We start from the raw sequence: 17330 nt of genomic DNA on the forward strand, positions 1-17330 counted from the left end.
CTACACTAAATGTTCTAAGAGATTCAAAGAAAAACTGCAGGAGTTACATCAATAGACAGATAGACAGACACCTACACACACAAACAGAGTTATACATTTCAAATAGAGTACGAGTCCTTCTTAGTCTACCAGGCAATGCAATGCACTTCTTAGTCTTTGGTTGGCATCCTTCCATCTGCAAAAAATTATGGACACGCAGCAAACAATCCATTTAGGTGGGTTGTCTTCTTTTGGTGCTGTGAAGAGCAATCCTTGTGAGGCAGGTTCTGCCACGAGTTCCACACGTGAAGCTGCCAAGTGAAGTTGTGAGTTGTTGTTTTTGATGGTGGCGCCTGTTGCCAAGCTGCTTTAGCACCTGGTCATCATGGTAGTGCCCACCAGTCCACAGGATGTGTCGCCATTTCCCTCTTTCGCCAGCTAGTGACTCCCAGGTGCAATAGTCGACATTTAGGGCCTTCTTAGTCTCCCCTTAGCAATAAAGATGCTCTAACAATACAAGGCCCAAATATGTTCTAAGTAAATGGTCATGCAATCACCCCGGAGTGGCAAACTCCTGTTGATTGTAGATATCCTTCCGATGATGGGTCGAACTCCCTTAAATATTCTTCTGACGATGGGACAGGCTCCCTTTAACAATTTAGTTCTAAGCAGAGTGCAAGCATTCTTCCGAAGATGAATCAAGTTCCCTCTTTGACAACACTAGCTGCACTTCTGACCAAGCTGTTCCAGTACAGCTACGAGCATCTACTCGACAACGTGGAAAATTGCCCAGGTATGTCCTGTTCACAAAAAGCACGACAAATCCGATCTGGCCAATTCCCGCCCTATCAGTCTACTCTCAATCATCAGAAAAGTAATGAAAGGTGTATTCAGCAGTGCTATCAAATAGCACTTACTCACCAACAACCTGCTCACTGATGCTCAGTTTTGGTTCTGCCAGGATCAGTTGGTTCCAGACCTCATTACAACCTTTGTCCGAAAATGGATAAGAAAGCTGAATTCCAGAGTGCCTCTTCTTGACATCAACACAGCACTTCAAGGAGTGTGGCATCAAGGAGCCCGAGTAAAATTGAAGTCAATCGGCAATCGAGAGAAAAATCGTCACTGACCAGAGTCATGCCTAGCAGAAAGCAAGATGCTTGTGTTTGTCGGAGGCCAATCATTTAAGCCCCAGGACATCGCTGCAGGAGTTCCGCAAGGCAGTGTCCTAGGCCCAATCATCTTCAGCTGCTTCATCAATGACCTTCCCTCCATTATAAGTTTAGAAGTGGGGATGTTTGCTGATGATTGCACAGTGATCAGTACCATTCACAACTCCTCAGATAATAAAGCTGTGCCCGCATGCAGCAAGACCTGGACAACATTCAGGCTTGGGCTGATAAGTGGCTAGTAACATTCATTCAAGTGTCAGGCAGTCACAATCTCCAACAAGAGAAAGTCTAACCATCTCCCTTTGATCTCCAATGGCAATACCATCGCTGAATTCCACCCCCATCAACATCCAGGGGGGTCACCGTAGGCCAGAAACTTAACTGGCCACATAGATCCCGTGGCTACAGGAGCAGGTCAGAGGCTGCGGCAAGTGACACGTGCTGACTTCCCAAAACAAGTCAGGAATGTGTTTGAATTTTCTTCACTCTTCTGGATGAGTGCAGCAGCAAAAACACTCAAGAAGCTCAATACTATTCAGGACAAGGCAGCCTGCTTGATTGGAACCTTTCCCACCACCTTGAACATCCAATCCCTCCACCTCTGTCACACAGTATCTGCAGTGTAGCAACTGACCAAGTCTCCTTCGGCAGCACCTTCCAAACCCACAATCTCTACCAACTGGAAGAACAAGGGCAGTAGGCACATTGGAACACCAGCACCTACAAGTTCTCCTCCAAGCTCACATCATCCTGACGTAGAAATATATCACCATTCCTGCACTGTCACTGGGTCAAAATCCTGGAACTCCCTACCTAACAGCACTGTAAGTGTACTTTCATGCAGGCCCACAACTGCCAAGAATGAGGCACATTAATTTCGCCACATGGACATTAAACTTCACATTGTTGCTGGGAAGAAAAGAAGGCCTGATACAAGGAATTGCCAGGCCCCTGGCTGGAAAGACATTTTTGCATATTAGAAAACAGAAAGAGAAAATGAAAGACAGGAGAAGGAATGAGAGAGAGAGAATGAATATTCCAGAAAGAATGTGAAGAATGAGAGTCGAAGCAGCTTGAGTTAACTAGGGGGCTTCAGAGTAACCCCAGTGAAAGCATGACCAATGCGGAGAAGCATAATTCAGGGCTGAGTACAAAATTGCTAAAACTCACTCAACTAATTCCAAAATTCAATGAGGAAGATGTGGAGGCATTTTTTGTGAATTTTGAGAAACTGGCAAGGCAGCTAAAATGGCCAGCTGAGATCTGATCTCTTTTACTGCAAAGCAAATTAACTGGAAAAGCCTATGAGGTTTATTCCCTGTTGCCAGATGAGAGTTCATCAAATTATGAACTGACAAAAAATGCTCTGAACTCCTATCGCCAAAAGTTTAGAACCCTCAAGAAGCAAGCTAATCAAACTGTTGCAGGTTCTGCCTTTCAGGTGAGATGTTAAACTGAGTCCCTATCTGTTATCTCAGGTGAATGTAAATGATGCCATGGCATTACCCTGAAGAAGGGGAATTATCCCTGGCCACTGTTTATCCTTGAAACCTCGTTACTAAAATAGATTATCCGGTTATTGTCACATTGCTATTTGTTGGAGTTTGCTGTACATTAATTAGCTACTGTGTTTCTTACATTATAACCATGGCTACACTTCAAAAATATTTAATTAGCTGCAAAGTGCTTTGGGATGTTGCAAAAGTTGCTGCACAAATGCAAGTCTTCTTAAGCAGTTGAATCATCACGGGAATCTTCAATAACAAATAATGGATAAAAGATTCACACAAATGCCTAAGAAGCCAGGGATGAGAAACCACCAGTTGCATTATCATAGCTTATCACTAGTCCTTCAACACTCCAACTTTAGTACATAGCAGTATTTTGAACATCTGAAGACATGAAAACCACACTCCAGTCTCCTTTAAATATGCTAAAGGAGACCCTGTTCATATCAAGCAGAGGCCTACCTCATCAACAGTGCTACTGCAGCTTAACATGTCTCTGCTCATTTTTCTCCATCATTACACCCAGAAACAAACACTGATGAGGCATTCCAGTGAGGCAAGTTGGGGCTGCCAAGCCATCTGTTAATCTCAGGTCCCTTCCTAAGTCTCCTTATGTTAAGTAAATTGCATTTATTTTAAGTAGACACTTTGTGACTTGTGTGCAATATTAATGTTCAGTTTAATTTGGCATTTGTCTGTGCAATGTATCTAGATGATACTGCAAATCTTTAGCTGCATCCTATGACTATATTGCTCTTTCCATTTTAGTATCACGAACAATTTTGGAAGCCTAAAGTCTTCAGCCTGATCTTAAGTGTGATGCATTCAGTGCTGGTTGGTATAGGGTAGACAGGAAACAACCAAGGACAAATTGGCATGAGACCTGATCCATTTTAACTCCAGGGATTCATTTTATTACTTTTCATTTTATTCATTCATAGGATATGGTCAGCATTGGCAAGGTCAGTATTTATTGCCCATCCCTAATTGTCCTTCAGAAGGCGGGGGTGAGCCACCTTTCTTGAACCACTGCAGTTCATGTGATGTTGGTACTCTTATGACTAGGTGAGAAAGGTGTCCAGGGTTCCCTCTCAGCTTTCATCTGGTCTTACTGTAATAGGGTTTTACTTATTTTAAAAAAAAACACAATCTGTTTTGAGCCCCCCAGTGGTGAATCCTCCCTCAGTACTGCACTGGAGCATTCTACCTAGAGTTTTACACTTAAGCCACTGGAGTGGGACCTGAACCCACAGCCTTCTGACTCAGAAGCATGACTACTTCCAACTGCACCATTTGCACTTCTTGTTGAGTTAGCTACTTGGAATAGGGTTGCTACAATTTGTCTTAACACCCCTGTATTATGGTTTAGAAAATTAGACAGGTTGCTGGAAATTTGCATTTGTGTCTATCAGATAGAGACAGGATGAGGCTCAGCAGATGAACACATGACAAATAACCATTTGATCAAGGTACTAAAGGGTGCTTGCCACATACATCCCTCAGCAAGAAGTTCTTCAGGGAAAGAGAGGAGAAAGTCAGTATTCATCAATCTCTCAATTGTTTTCGTAATTTGCTTCTGCAATATCTTTCCTTTGTCTCTTTACATTAATGTTCTAATCTGAAAAGTTCTCAATGGTGTCTTAGCTTCAAGCTCTGGTATTTGAGAAACCAGTCTTGCCATGTGCTGAAGCAAGCACACCAAAGAGAAATGAAGCTGGCTGGCACAATTTATGACCCTGACAATTATTTTTTGTATCTTCTGTCTGCATCCTCAGGAACAGGAGTGAATACCTGTATCTGTCTGATGTAGTTGAGCATTATGCTACAAAAATATTTATTATTCCTCAAAGAATAGTAGTCCTATACCTGAAGGCATGAGAGCCTGAAATATAGATTTTTTTATGAAAGGGGAAATGGTTAGAAACTTGAAAACTTGTTATTTTTTTTCCCTCCGACTTTCATTACATTCATAACTCATGAAGTAGTTCCACGAACTAATGTCTACTATCGCACCCATATGTAAGCTGAGATGGTGAATTCTATTCTACTGTGAAGGACATGGTCTGTGCCTAATACTGTCATCATTCAACATCCATTAGTGCCACTACTTATCAATGAGGTATACCCCACCCCCATTCCAACCCAAAAGTGCTAGGTATAAATGTAGCACCCCTACCACTTCCTTGGGCGTCAACAGCTAACTTACTACAAACCAACATCTTTCTTTGATTTAGATGAGCTGCATCTGCACAGAAATGGTGGGAACATATATTTGGGCTTGGATCATCCTGATCTCTAGCTCAATAGCACATCAGACAAGGCACTTACCCATAGGTGAAATCTGAGCCTATTTTATCGGATCAAACTCAGCTGTGAACTTTATTCATATTTGTTCATAATCTACCGTTAAACTCTCATGCTGCTCGACATCATTTCATAACCATCTTGAAACTCGTACTTTAGTGTTGCTAATATTGCCAATGTGTAATACCTATTTTTATTTCAGATTTCCAACATTTGTTATTTCAGATTTCCAACATTTGTCATATTCTTGTTTATTCCACTCTATGATTAACATGCCAATTCATTTTGGACTATCAACTAAGAGATTTAATTAGATGGGTATTGATTGTTAGTTTAACATTCAAAAAATCATGGTATTTTACATCTGATTTCTGACAAAGACTGACTAGCAGCAACTGGAAATATTTACAAAGGCCTACTAAATGTAGGGGAGTGGGCAGAGAGGAAGGAATTATTTATTCATTTATTTAGGTCACTCAAGATAAAGAATAGAAGAGTCTAAATGCAAACATTGATAAATACTGAGGGTCAGATAGCTATAGAAAAATGAAGAAGTAAAGAATGAATATAAAGAACATCGAGTGGGCAATCGCTGGATGAAACATTGTTAATCAATCAAATGTTCCAGGTTCTATTTACATTAAAGGCATGTGTTTCATTGGGCAGTCCCCATGGTTTAGTAAGCTAAATCAATATTGTATTTGGTATTAAACGTATGGTTTGCCTATGCAAATGTGGAAAAGCTCTGTGGTGCAAAATATTGTGCATTGCCCTGAGAGTTTGGGAACTATTGGAGCCAGAAGCAGTCTTTAGATTGACAGCAGAAAAGAGAGTTTACATTGTGTCGATGAATGCTGAACCTTCACATGAAAAACTTCTAATGGCCCCAGACAGAAAGTCGTGACCTTTTCTACAAGACTGATTTGATATGGGTAAAAGTTAACTTCATCTCCCACCCTTAACAGTTTTATCTAGGAGACAACCCCTTTATCACTTACCCCAAATTCTGACATACAGCAATCCTCTAAGGATTGAAGGACTGTTTAGTTAATGAAAGTATCTTTTGCATCACTTTTTATTTTGTAAAATTATGGTAAAAAAGTGCCTTTTTGTATGCTTTTTTTGTACTTTAATGGCCACCAATCAATGCAGCAATAGGCTGCAAATTTCCTATAGTTAAGTGTAAAATACAAATCTGATATTGGGAACAACTGAAATCTAGTTAATGATGACACACTTGTAATAATATTGCCACTTAGTCGATATCGGCGTATTTTTGGTTCGTTCATCTGTGAGCAAAACTTTGTAATTCCGTCTTGGTGTCCAATTTGTAAAATTTGAGTTACTGAGTGGAACACAGAGGTGATGATAGATAACATGCTTGAGAATAGAAGTGACACTTTTTGTACCCCAGGTCAGTCAACTTTAACATAGTGGAAACAAAGAGTATGGCAATACAAAACAAACCAGGTGAACTTGGGTCCAATACAGTGAAGACTTGGCAAGAGGCTTGCAAGAAGTTTTACAACTTGAAAAAGACCATCAAGGCGGAGCTGCCATATTCATTTAAAACATAGAAAGCACATTGTCATGAACAGAGAAATAAATTGTGCCAAAGTAGCCTCTCCTAATATGGACATGTTGGACATTCTGTTTTATAAATTTAAAGGGCCAGTTTTTATTGTACGTTAAAATTCATTAATTACTTAAAAACAAATGCACACAAACATGTCATACACAGAAAGACAATAAAACTGTTACTTTGAATATATCTTACAGTCTGTCATTCTTTTCTGCAGAAAAGAAAACAGCGGTTTTCTAAAGTAAAGACAATTGAACATATTTATTTGTCAGAAAAATGTACAATTCCGCAATTTAAAATGTGACAAATAGAAAAGAATAGTGGCCAGTAGCAAGGAGCACAAGGCCTCGAAGAACTCCCCAAGGTGCAATTTCTCATTGACTGCTACTGTCTGTTGCATACCAACCTCCTCCCTTTTATCATGGCTTACTGCTGGTCCTCATTAAAGTCAATAGTGAGCTCCCTACGGGAATTTTACAAGGTTTGCAACACAGTTATCATTTTTATAACTTCTCAGGGTATTGTTATGGCCAGGTGAGGAGGGGGTCTCAGGCCCACCTCTTATTTGACTGCAACAGGGTTTATTCCATTTTTAAACAGCAGTTGTGCTTACCACCTGCATGAGTGTTTTACCTTTCACCTTTACCATGATCGTGAAAGAACCATTCGGACAGGTTTTCTTGAAACAAGAAAGAGGTAAGTTTATTATACGTAACATTCTAACCCTGATTTAAAAATACTAAAACATACGCTACACATTCACACACACATTCACAGGAGAATCACACACACACAAATAGATTACAGAGCGAAAAATAGATTTTGTGGTTGGATTAAAGTCCAGAATAAATGGATGTCATGCAGATCCCCACCTGCCAAGAATGAGGCATATTCATTTTGTCATATGAACATTGATTTTAAACTGTGCTGGAGTGAAGAAATGGCTTGTTTGAAGATCACCAGACACTGAGCTGGAAGGACATTTGCAAACTAAGAGACACTGCTTTTGGAAACAAAAGGCTATTCCCTGCTCCACTTAACCCAAATGGATTTTGATCACCAGCCATTGAAGAGGTAAGGAAGCGCATTCCAGGGCCTTCTAAGACAATACAATCCACAAACATAGAAGTAGTTCAGCCAGTTAGTCACATGACTGAGCTGCTGGCCAACTTGTGTTTTTATTTTGTGCCATACAGGAAAGAATACAGTAGGCAGTGTGCAACTGAAGCTGGAACAAGGAAGCCTCTCTCTCTCTCTTGCTTTCTCCTAAGCCATGGGACCCACGGAAGACATGTAAACCTCAAGATAGAAAAGACACCTACATCAGAACAAGTTGAAACGTTAACTGGGCCCCAACGAATTGCAAGACTTACCCGCAACCAAAGACTCCACATTGAACTTAAAGGACTGTAACTACCAGATATTGCCTCAAACTTTTCCCCTCTATTCTTTTCTACTTTTTCAGTCTCTATCTGTGTGTGTGTTTATCGCGTGGTGGTGTCACATATTCGCAGTCATTAACCAGATTAGAGTTTAAGATTAATAAACTTTTACCTTTCTTGTTTAAATCTAAGGAAACCTGTTTGATTTCTTTGCCTTACAATTGGGGCAGTGAACAAGGGGTTCACTGAGGGGGAGTTAAAAACACAGTGTTTTAAAATTAAACCTGGTTAAGGTTAAACCAGGCAAAGGCTGAGAGGGAACCCCCTGGACCCCTTTTCACCTGGTTGTAACAATGGAACTTAAATGCACAGTCTGTGAAGTGGGTGATCCAGTAGTCCTTGGTGAAGCTGTATTCTTGAAGTCCTCGCTGGTCAAAGTGCACGTTGTGGTTGGCCTGCATTGCTCAGGGTTTTCTTGATGGCAGAATTGTCATTGGTGCTCCTCCCCTGGTCTCTAGCTATAGCCGTCTGTAGGCTTAGAGGGTCCATAATGGCAGACAGTTTTCGAATTTGATGTTTTCTGGGAAGAGAGAAAGAGAGAGACAGAAGGGGAAGCCCACAGCTCTCTCTGCTTCTGCAGTCTCAGTTACTGCTGCTCTTCTTTGTCCAACGGAAACAAAACCAGCTTCCCCCCAAGATGGACACATGGTCACATGGCTGTTTCAGGTTTTCTGGAATCTTCTAATGAAATTCAAGGTTAGGAATTGGCTCCACATGCCTCAGGATGACAATTTATACTTGGAGGGTGTTTGCTCTTTCAAAGTCAATATTATAGGATTGTCTTGACTGTCGTGCTAATGAAGCCATTTTAGGTAATTCAATCGCTTATAGCAAGCCATTGTTCTGGGTCCATGCTGCTTGATCCGCGGGCTCTGGGTGATCTTTTGAATATGAAAAGGCGTTTCAGATGCAAATTGCAGAGGCCATCTTGGCTGCTAGTTTTTTTTTTAAAGATTGCTATAGGATTTCTTCCATTAAAAGTCTAATGTCAGTTTCCAACCGATGAAATTAATGTTTCTCATTTGGCATGGGGGTTTACTTTATAGTACACTTAAGCCACTGTAGAAAAATCTGATGCATTATATAAGCACCCTAAAATTTCTGCTTAGTCAGAATCCTGTCCTCTTATCTTGTTCTCTGTTGGAGGATGGAAGTGGTGCGACAATGTCATCCTCTGTAGTTGTACAGCATAACACATTTCCCAGAGGAACCATACCTTCATCCTTCCATCGTCTTCAAAGAGCTCTGCCACATTTGGTTGCCTCAAAATGAAAGCACCATCGAATAGATTGCCTGGGTTGCCATACCTGACTTGTCACAAGGATAAATCAGAAAATCATAATCAACACCTCAATGGTTTTCTGATTCATACTCCTTGCAGGTCAGGTACCTTGTTGCAGGTGAGGACTCAGAAAATCTACCTTCACTCCCACTCCCTGGGAAATATGCACTGACGTGCGTTATCTTGTGGCAGGGGTCACATACCAGTTGCTGATTGATGGAATTATAGCCATCTCATTACGATTGTTACGAAGTGTATGATTAGCTACATTCATTGACGCCCAGCACATTGAAGAAACCACTAATGCTGGAAAACTCTTTCTGATTCTGCTCCTGCTGTTAAATGATGTCTACTGAACTGTCTGTTGGAGTATACGTAGCAGAATAGGCTTTAATTTTCTAATTAATTCAGCAGTTTTTTCTTTTGGGCCTCCTTATCTCGAGAGACAATGGATATGCGCCTGGAGGTGGTCAGTGGTTTGTGAAGCAGCGCCTGGAGTGGCTATAAAGGCCAATTCTGGAGTGACAGGCTCTTCCACAGGTGCTGCAGAGAAATTTGTTTGTTGGGGCTGTTGCACAGTTGGCTCTCCCCTTGCGCCTCTGTCTTTTTTCCTGCCAACTACTAAGTCTCTTCGACTTGCCACAATTTAGCCCTGTCTTTATGGCTGCCCGCCAGCTCTGGCGAATGCTGGCAACTGACTCCCACGACTTGTGATCAATGTCACACGATTTCATGTCGCGTTTGCAGACGTCTTTATAACGGAGACATGGACGGCCGGTGGGTCTGATACCAGTGGCGAGCTCGCTGTACAATGTGTCTTTGGGGATCCTGCCATCTTCCATGCGGCTCACATGGCCAAGCCATCTCAAGCGCCGCTGACTCAGTAGTGTGTATAAGCTGGGGGTGTTGGCCGCTTCAAGGACTTCTGTGTTGGAGATATAGTCCTGCCACCTGATGCCAAGTATTCTCCGAAGGCAGCGAAGATGGAATGAATTGAGACGTCGCTCTTGGCTGGCATACGTTGTCCAGGCCTCGCTGCCGTAGAGCAAGGTACTGAGGACACAGGCCTGATACACTCGGACTTTTGTGTTCCGTGTCAGTGCGCCATTTTCCCACACTCTCTTGGCCAGTCTGGACATAGCAGTGGAAGCCTTACCCATGCGCTTGTTGATTTCTGCATCTAGAGACAGGTTACTGGTGATAGTTGAGCCTAGGTAGTAGTGTTGACATGAAAACTGATGCTTCTGGTGTCTATTGTTGCTGAATAGTAGGTCCCTGTGGCACAAAAATAGAAGGCTGTGGTGAACTTCACAGTCATTGGTAATTCAATGGATATTATTGATGGTACCTGCAAGTTTTTGTGGGCCAGGCTGTGCATCTCAGTCATAGCCCAGGTACCTATCTCTGATATTGCCTAAATGCTCCCTCAGTTAGACTGTTGTGTAAAGAAATTACCTCCCATGCTCTCTGTGATCCAGGATAGGGATTGGGACCTGATTTTTATGTTCAACTTCACAAATATTTCAGTTCTGGAACTCTAAAATCAAATTTGACAGTGTATTCCATAAAAAATCTCATTCTCATTATTACTAATTTTGAGCAAAATTTTTCACATATTGCAGTTTGTCGAACATAACACATTTCCCTATAAGTGTGCAATAATATGCTGATTTGAATTAAGATCACCAATGGTTGAAATAAAATTATATATTTATTCTGTGAAACTACTTCCACAGTTCTCAAAACTATTTGGCTGTAACAATATTTCTAGAAACATCCATGCTAAAGGTTCTCATCCTATCAGGTAATGTCTTGTGATTGAAAAAAGGTACAAAAGAATGGTTGGGTCCCATTTTCACCACTGGCTTTGAGACAGAATTCTTGAAGCAAATCCCACTTTAAAAAGTTGATAGGAGCACATTGAAACCATCAAAGACAGGACGAATTCCAAATGCTCCCTGCACTGTTATCCATTATAAATTACGGTCTGGGATCGTCAAAAAATATATTGGGCCGAATTTCGTGGTCAGCTGTGCAGTGATGGTGCTGGTCGCTAACATTGAATTAAAGTACACACCTATGCACTACGATCCCCAAAGCGAGAATTTCAGCCTGAAGGAGGGAGGATTCCCTCTCAGTTTCAGCTTCAGTGAGGCCCAGCAGTGCTGTGTAGTGTGGGCACAAACGGCAGGCAGTTGTGGACGTGGCTTCCACAAGATCTGTATAAACCACACTGCTTCAGTGAAAAGGCATTGGAACAAAGGATGGAATCAGATTTATTTGACATTATTCACTTTACAAAGTTAACAATTTAAACATATTTTTAAACAAGTGTAATAATTTTGATAGAACCATTTTCATACATATTTTGAGGAAGTCAGATAAACCATTTTAAAAAGTGGTATACATTGAGACATTTTAAAGGTTTGATAAATCATGCTAAAAAGTCATAGATATTATTTTTAACAAGATTTATTAGAATTTTAATAGGCTTCATGTTGACAAAATTTTTAACTAAAGTTTTCTGAATTGTTTAAAAAGGAATTTACATTAAAACAATGAAAAAGTATTGTTACGATCAGGTGAGGAGGGATCGAAAGGTTCCTCTCTTGTCCCTCTCCTTGTTTGACCACAATAGGGTTTATGTCTTTTAAACAATGGATGTGCTTACCAATTCAGTGAGTGTTTAACCCTTTATGTGCCATTATCATAAAAGAACCAATCGGACAGTTTTTCTTGACATTAAACAAGAAAGGGGTTAATTTATTGTACTTAAATGCAAAACCTGATCTAAGTAAAAATAATAAACTATGCTCCAATGTTCACATACACACACACACATGAGAATCACACACACACACAAATAGGTTACAGAGTTAAGAAAATGGTTGGATTAGAGTCCAGAATAAATAAAATAATATACAGTCTGTGGCGTCTGGTAATTAAGTTGTCTTCCAGCTGAATTCATGGTCCTGAAGTTTCTGTTGGTAGAGGTGGCCACCTGATTTAGGGTTTTCTTGGAGACAGTGATGTATATAGTTTTCTCCCCAGAGTCTACTGTCTGTAGCAGTGATAGTCTTGGATGTTTTGCTGCCCACAGCCAGGGTTTGAAACTTACAGTGTTACCTGGAGAGAGAGAGAGCCCTACTGGGGTCCTGTACTGGTTAGCTCAGATTCTTGTCTCATGTGTCCAAATGAAACTCCATGTTTTCACTCAGATGGGGAAACTGCCACATGATTATCCCAGTGTATTCTCTTTTGCACTTTAATGAGATCAAAGTCTAAGAATTCCAATCTCTCTCAGGTCTTATTGTTTCAATGATTACCCCTTGAGGTTCGTCTCCACTAGTGTTAATATTCTAAGATGGCTTTAAATGTCTTGCTAATGAAGGTGATACCAGATAGCTCATTCAACTGCTCAAGTCATTGTTCTGGATGAGGGCTATTCACACATGCATCTCCACCTCGATACCTTGGAATGTGAGATATTTTGTTGCAAATTGCAGTGGCCATCTTAGCTGTTCTCTTTTTTAAAAGTTGAATTTAGGATTCCAGCTTTCCTTTTAAAAGTTTAATTTAGGTTTCCAACCAATGAATTAAAAATAATCGTTCAGCATAGCACATTTTCATGACAGTATTATAAATCTTCTTAAAACATTTAAAAAGTTAGATTAATGTTCTTAAAAAAATCATTTACCTGAATCCATTTTAACATTTAAAAGATCTTTTCTGATGTGGGCCTCTTCATTTAGTATTCCCGAAATGAGAGGAGGCACCTTAATGCTTGGAAAGTCTAAAATTTATGATTTGTAATTAATGGGCAATTAGCCAAAATTCACACTGGTTGAGAAATCCATGTAAGTAGACTTTTGATTTCTTCATACAGAGTGCATACTTTCCTCCTGTAAGACACAGCACATTTACCTAAGCTCAGAGAACTTAGGTGTCAAGAGCTTAAGGATCCTCGATTGTGTGCAGTACTACTACTTGTGTTTGTTCAGCTAAAACAGCACTGCAAAGCTTCCTGATTCTTGCCCAGTTAGAATTACCCTACCTGTTAGAGCATTGGCTCGCAGAGTTATCTGGAGCTGAGCAGACAGTAACTCAGGTTCATGTCCCATTCTCAAGTAGCTTTGGCCATATTGAAATAATTAACTACCTGACTCTGATACCAGATTGTCCAGTCCCCTACTCTGTCCTAAACTGTGATTTCTATACATGACGGACAGGATTTTAATAGTGCTGGAAGGCCGGCTGGGAGGCTGGGGGGTCAGTAAAATCACAGGCAGCTGTGTCGGATTGGCTCCCTGACGTGATCCTGCCATTGGGGCATTTGACCGACAGCGGTACCGGAAGCAGAGAGGCTGCCCAATCCAAGAAGGTGAGTAGCCAATTTCTGTAATTAAAGGCCCAACTAGGGGGGCCATCGTCCGTTGCTGTCAGCATTTTGCCATCTGTGGGGCAAGTCCCGCCACATAGGGAAGCTGCCAGCTAAATGGAGGCAGCTTCCTAGCAGCAGCCCCGTGGGGGGAGGGGAAGGTTCATTGGATCACAGAGGGGGTGGTAGGCAGGGAAGGCAGCCCCCAAGGCTCCAGTGATTTCCCCAGAGGGATTTCCCCCAACACTGATTCCATGGATTCTTTTCCCCCTAACCTGCTGTAGAGGCCTCCTGAATTTCTCACAGCAACCACCTTTCCCAATAACGCTGCTGAGGCTTCAGAGGTGCCAGCCCTCTGATTGGGCCAGCAGCATCAGGAACTTGCCCGCTGTCCATAATTGGACAGTGGGCCCACAGGTGGTCAACTAGGAGGCCACCTGTGGTAAAATTGCCAATCTGGTTCCACTACCAGCAAGTGCGGGCTCAGGACCCGCTTTTTACCCAAACATGAGCGTCCCAACTCCCCTTGTAAAAGTCAGCCAGTCATCTTGGAGCCAAGCCGAAGAAACCCTACTTTTTCACAACCAAGTTACTATCGGTCAAACTGCAAAAAAAAGCACAAGTCACCTTATATAGCCAATACCATCAAATAACTAACTCACAACAACAATAGGCAGAGATGAAAATTGTCTAAGCAATTGAAATCTTTACTAATTCCAATCAGAGACTATTTACTGAGTAATGGGCTCATTCAAACACCTTTTAGCCTGAGTACTGGAGGGAACATCTTCTAAATATATAATCTCAATATGTGACTCTGTAGACCAGGACTGTTTATTCCTGTCCCTCTGTTCAAGTGCAGCTAACCATGACCTAAATAGCCAGACTGGAGGGGTAACCTAAGTAGTTACGTTTCAACCTTCAGACATGTCCATGACAGGAATTTCTTGCACTCAGACTAGACGTTGGCTGAATGGCCAGACCTCAATCTCTGGGACTGATGGGTGCCTCTTTGATATGGTATTTAAATCAAAACATAAGTAGAAGAGTAATAAATATGTTGTAGTTTTGTTTCCACCAGCTGGATAAATAAATCCCAGTAGATACCCAGTTGGGGCGGCACAGTGGCGCAGTGGTTAGCACCGCAGCCTCACAGCTCCAGCGACCCGGGTTCAATTCTGGGTACTGCCTGTGTGGAGTTTGCAAGTTCTCCCTGTGTCTGCGTGGGTTTCCTCCGGGTGCTCTGGTTTCCTCCCACAGCCAAAAGACTTGCAGGTTGATAGGTAAATTGGCCATCATAAATTGCCCTTAGTATAGGTAGGTGGTAGGGAAATATAAGGACAGGTGAGGATGTGGTAGGAATATGGGATTAGTGTAGGATTAGTATAAATGGGTGGTTAATGGTCGGCACAGACTCGGTGGGCCGAAGGGCCTGTTTCAGTGCTGTATCTCTAAATCTAAATCTAAATCTAAATACCCAATATGTTTTCTGTTTTTTATGATGAATAGCTTAGTGTTAAAAATGATGGGCCAGAATTTGCTGTCAAAATAATGGTATTTATCTGTGAAAGGTGCAGCAACTTCAGGCGAGGAACAGATATGGGTTAAATGCGAAAATCCAAAAGTCGCTTTGCCGTTAGCTTCACAAAAAATTGAAATGTATTGAATGCCATAAAGCTACTGTATTTGTACAGTAGATATGAACTAAACCTGCTGCAGATATTTAGGGCTAGTATCTAGTAGCGTAAGTACCTTTTAAACTAAGTGCTAATTGTTGATCACTGGGACTGACAATCAACTTCCCTATCACCAAAATTTAACTATTACAAGTGTGGAGTCTCATTCTTTCTGATTTTGGATTTTTCAGGGAGATTTTAAAAATGTCAATTGGAAAAAAAAACCTTTTCCTTTTTGAGTCTTTTTACTCTCCCTGTCAATCCAATTTTTTCCCTCCCTTCATTTCTGTTTGTACCTGATTTGACATTAAATTCCCACCCTTTTCATTCACAGTCCTTCCTGTGTTTATTTCCTAATCCTTGATCCTGGTTGGTTAAAGAGATACCCTGTTGGTTACACATTTCACTCAGGTCCCAGATGTTCTTTTGCCCTCACTATGCTGTTATCAGCCCACACTTGCAGCAACTTGGTGAGCAACATTTTTTGAGCTCAAGGACGCAGGGGCAAATTTAACTAACCACAAATACCATTAGATGCTCGGCTACAGCAAGATCTGGCCAACAGCTCCAACTTGCAAGGGGGCGTACCCTTAATTGGCCTGGAGACAGATTTGTTGGGAAATTAGTGGCTGTGGGGGAGGTAACGGAGGTGAGACTGTTGAAGTGCAAGCCTAATTTAAACAGGCCATGGTAGCCATTACCTTGGCTGCCATTTCACTGCTTCACCTTCAGCTTGCAAGGTATCTCAGGAGAGCCAGAGACCTGGAATCCAGGGCAGAGCCACTCCTCAATTTGCTGATGCAGACCTGGAGGGCCTCCAGGCGGTTGTAAGGGAGAGAAGGGAGGTTCTCTTCCTGGAAGGTTGTAGGAGGAGGACACCCACACAGACTAAGCTGTTAGTGTCTAATAAGTTCTATTAATGGATGTTAAATACCTGGTAGTTGAAGGTAATGGGGTGTACAGGTGTTGGGTGTTGATTAGTTAATTGTACTCAAATGTATATATAAAGAGCCATAAAGCACTAGCTGAGTGTTGTTATGAGTGGAGAAGTAAATTCTGTAGCAAGCAATAAACAGTTGCCACCAAAGCATCCTAATCTCAGTGTCTTCTTCACAAACAGGCTTGGAAATTGCTCTAACATAAGTGGGCCTGGATGGAGATAGTTGACACAGTCAGCAGAAGGAGTGTGGTTTGCAGAAACTGAATCCAGTGTCAGAAGAGGCTTGATGACCTGATTTGCTCTGGTAAAGTCAGTGTGACCCCAAACTCTTAGGACAGACCTCTGGGTATTTACTGTCCGGCAGCCACACCATCTGAGGAGCCTCAGGGCACATTCTGCACCTGAACATGGGAGAATTGTGTGCGCAGGCCACTTACTGACCCCTCAGAATGGCTCAGAGCAAGAGTGCTGCTGAGAACCTGCTTGCACTGCTACATACAGCTCCTAATGAAGAGGAGCAGCTAGCATTGGCTGGAGAAGACAGCTGTGCCTTACCTCTCTCTCTTTTGTCCTTGCAGGAGAAATAGGCTCATAATGCCCAGGAAAGGGCCCAGACTGGTGGAGGGGTTCCCTACCTTGTTATCACTTTCATGGAGGAGGGAGCTATTGAATTCCTCATGTGGACAATGAGGAAGTCGGGCATAGTGAAATGGGCATCTGTGGTGGAGATGGTGATTGGAGAGTGCAATGCATTCATCACTGCACTCCACCTCTTCCTACAGCAGACTGAACACAGAGTTGAATTGGGAAGCCTCAGCACTCCGGAGGATTCTGCTCTCCAAGGCTAGCTGTCATGATCTCTTGTCTCCCACAGGTGCAAATGTTGAGCCAAGGAGACCAAATCCCTCACCATCACTAGGCCAAGAGCAGCAACAGCAGAGCTCCGAAGCACTATCACCTCAGTGGGTCCTTGCATGTAATTAGATATTGTGATACTGGGTGATGCACATGACACTAGTGTACAGGAGGTGGTGCCAGAGGCAGCTGTGGGCAGTTACTATCAGAGG

Source organism: Heterodontus francisci, chromosome 3 (genome assembly GCF_036365525.1).
Source record: "Heterodontus francisci isolate sHetFra1 chromosome 3, sHetFra1.hap1, whole genome shotgun sequence".
NCBI lineage: Eukaryota > Metazoa > Chordata > Chondrichthyes > Heterodontiformes > Heterodontidae > Heterodontus > Heterodontus francisci.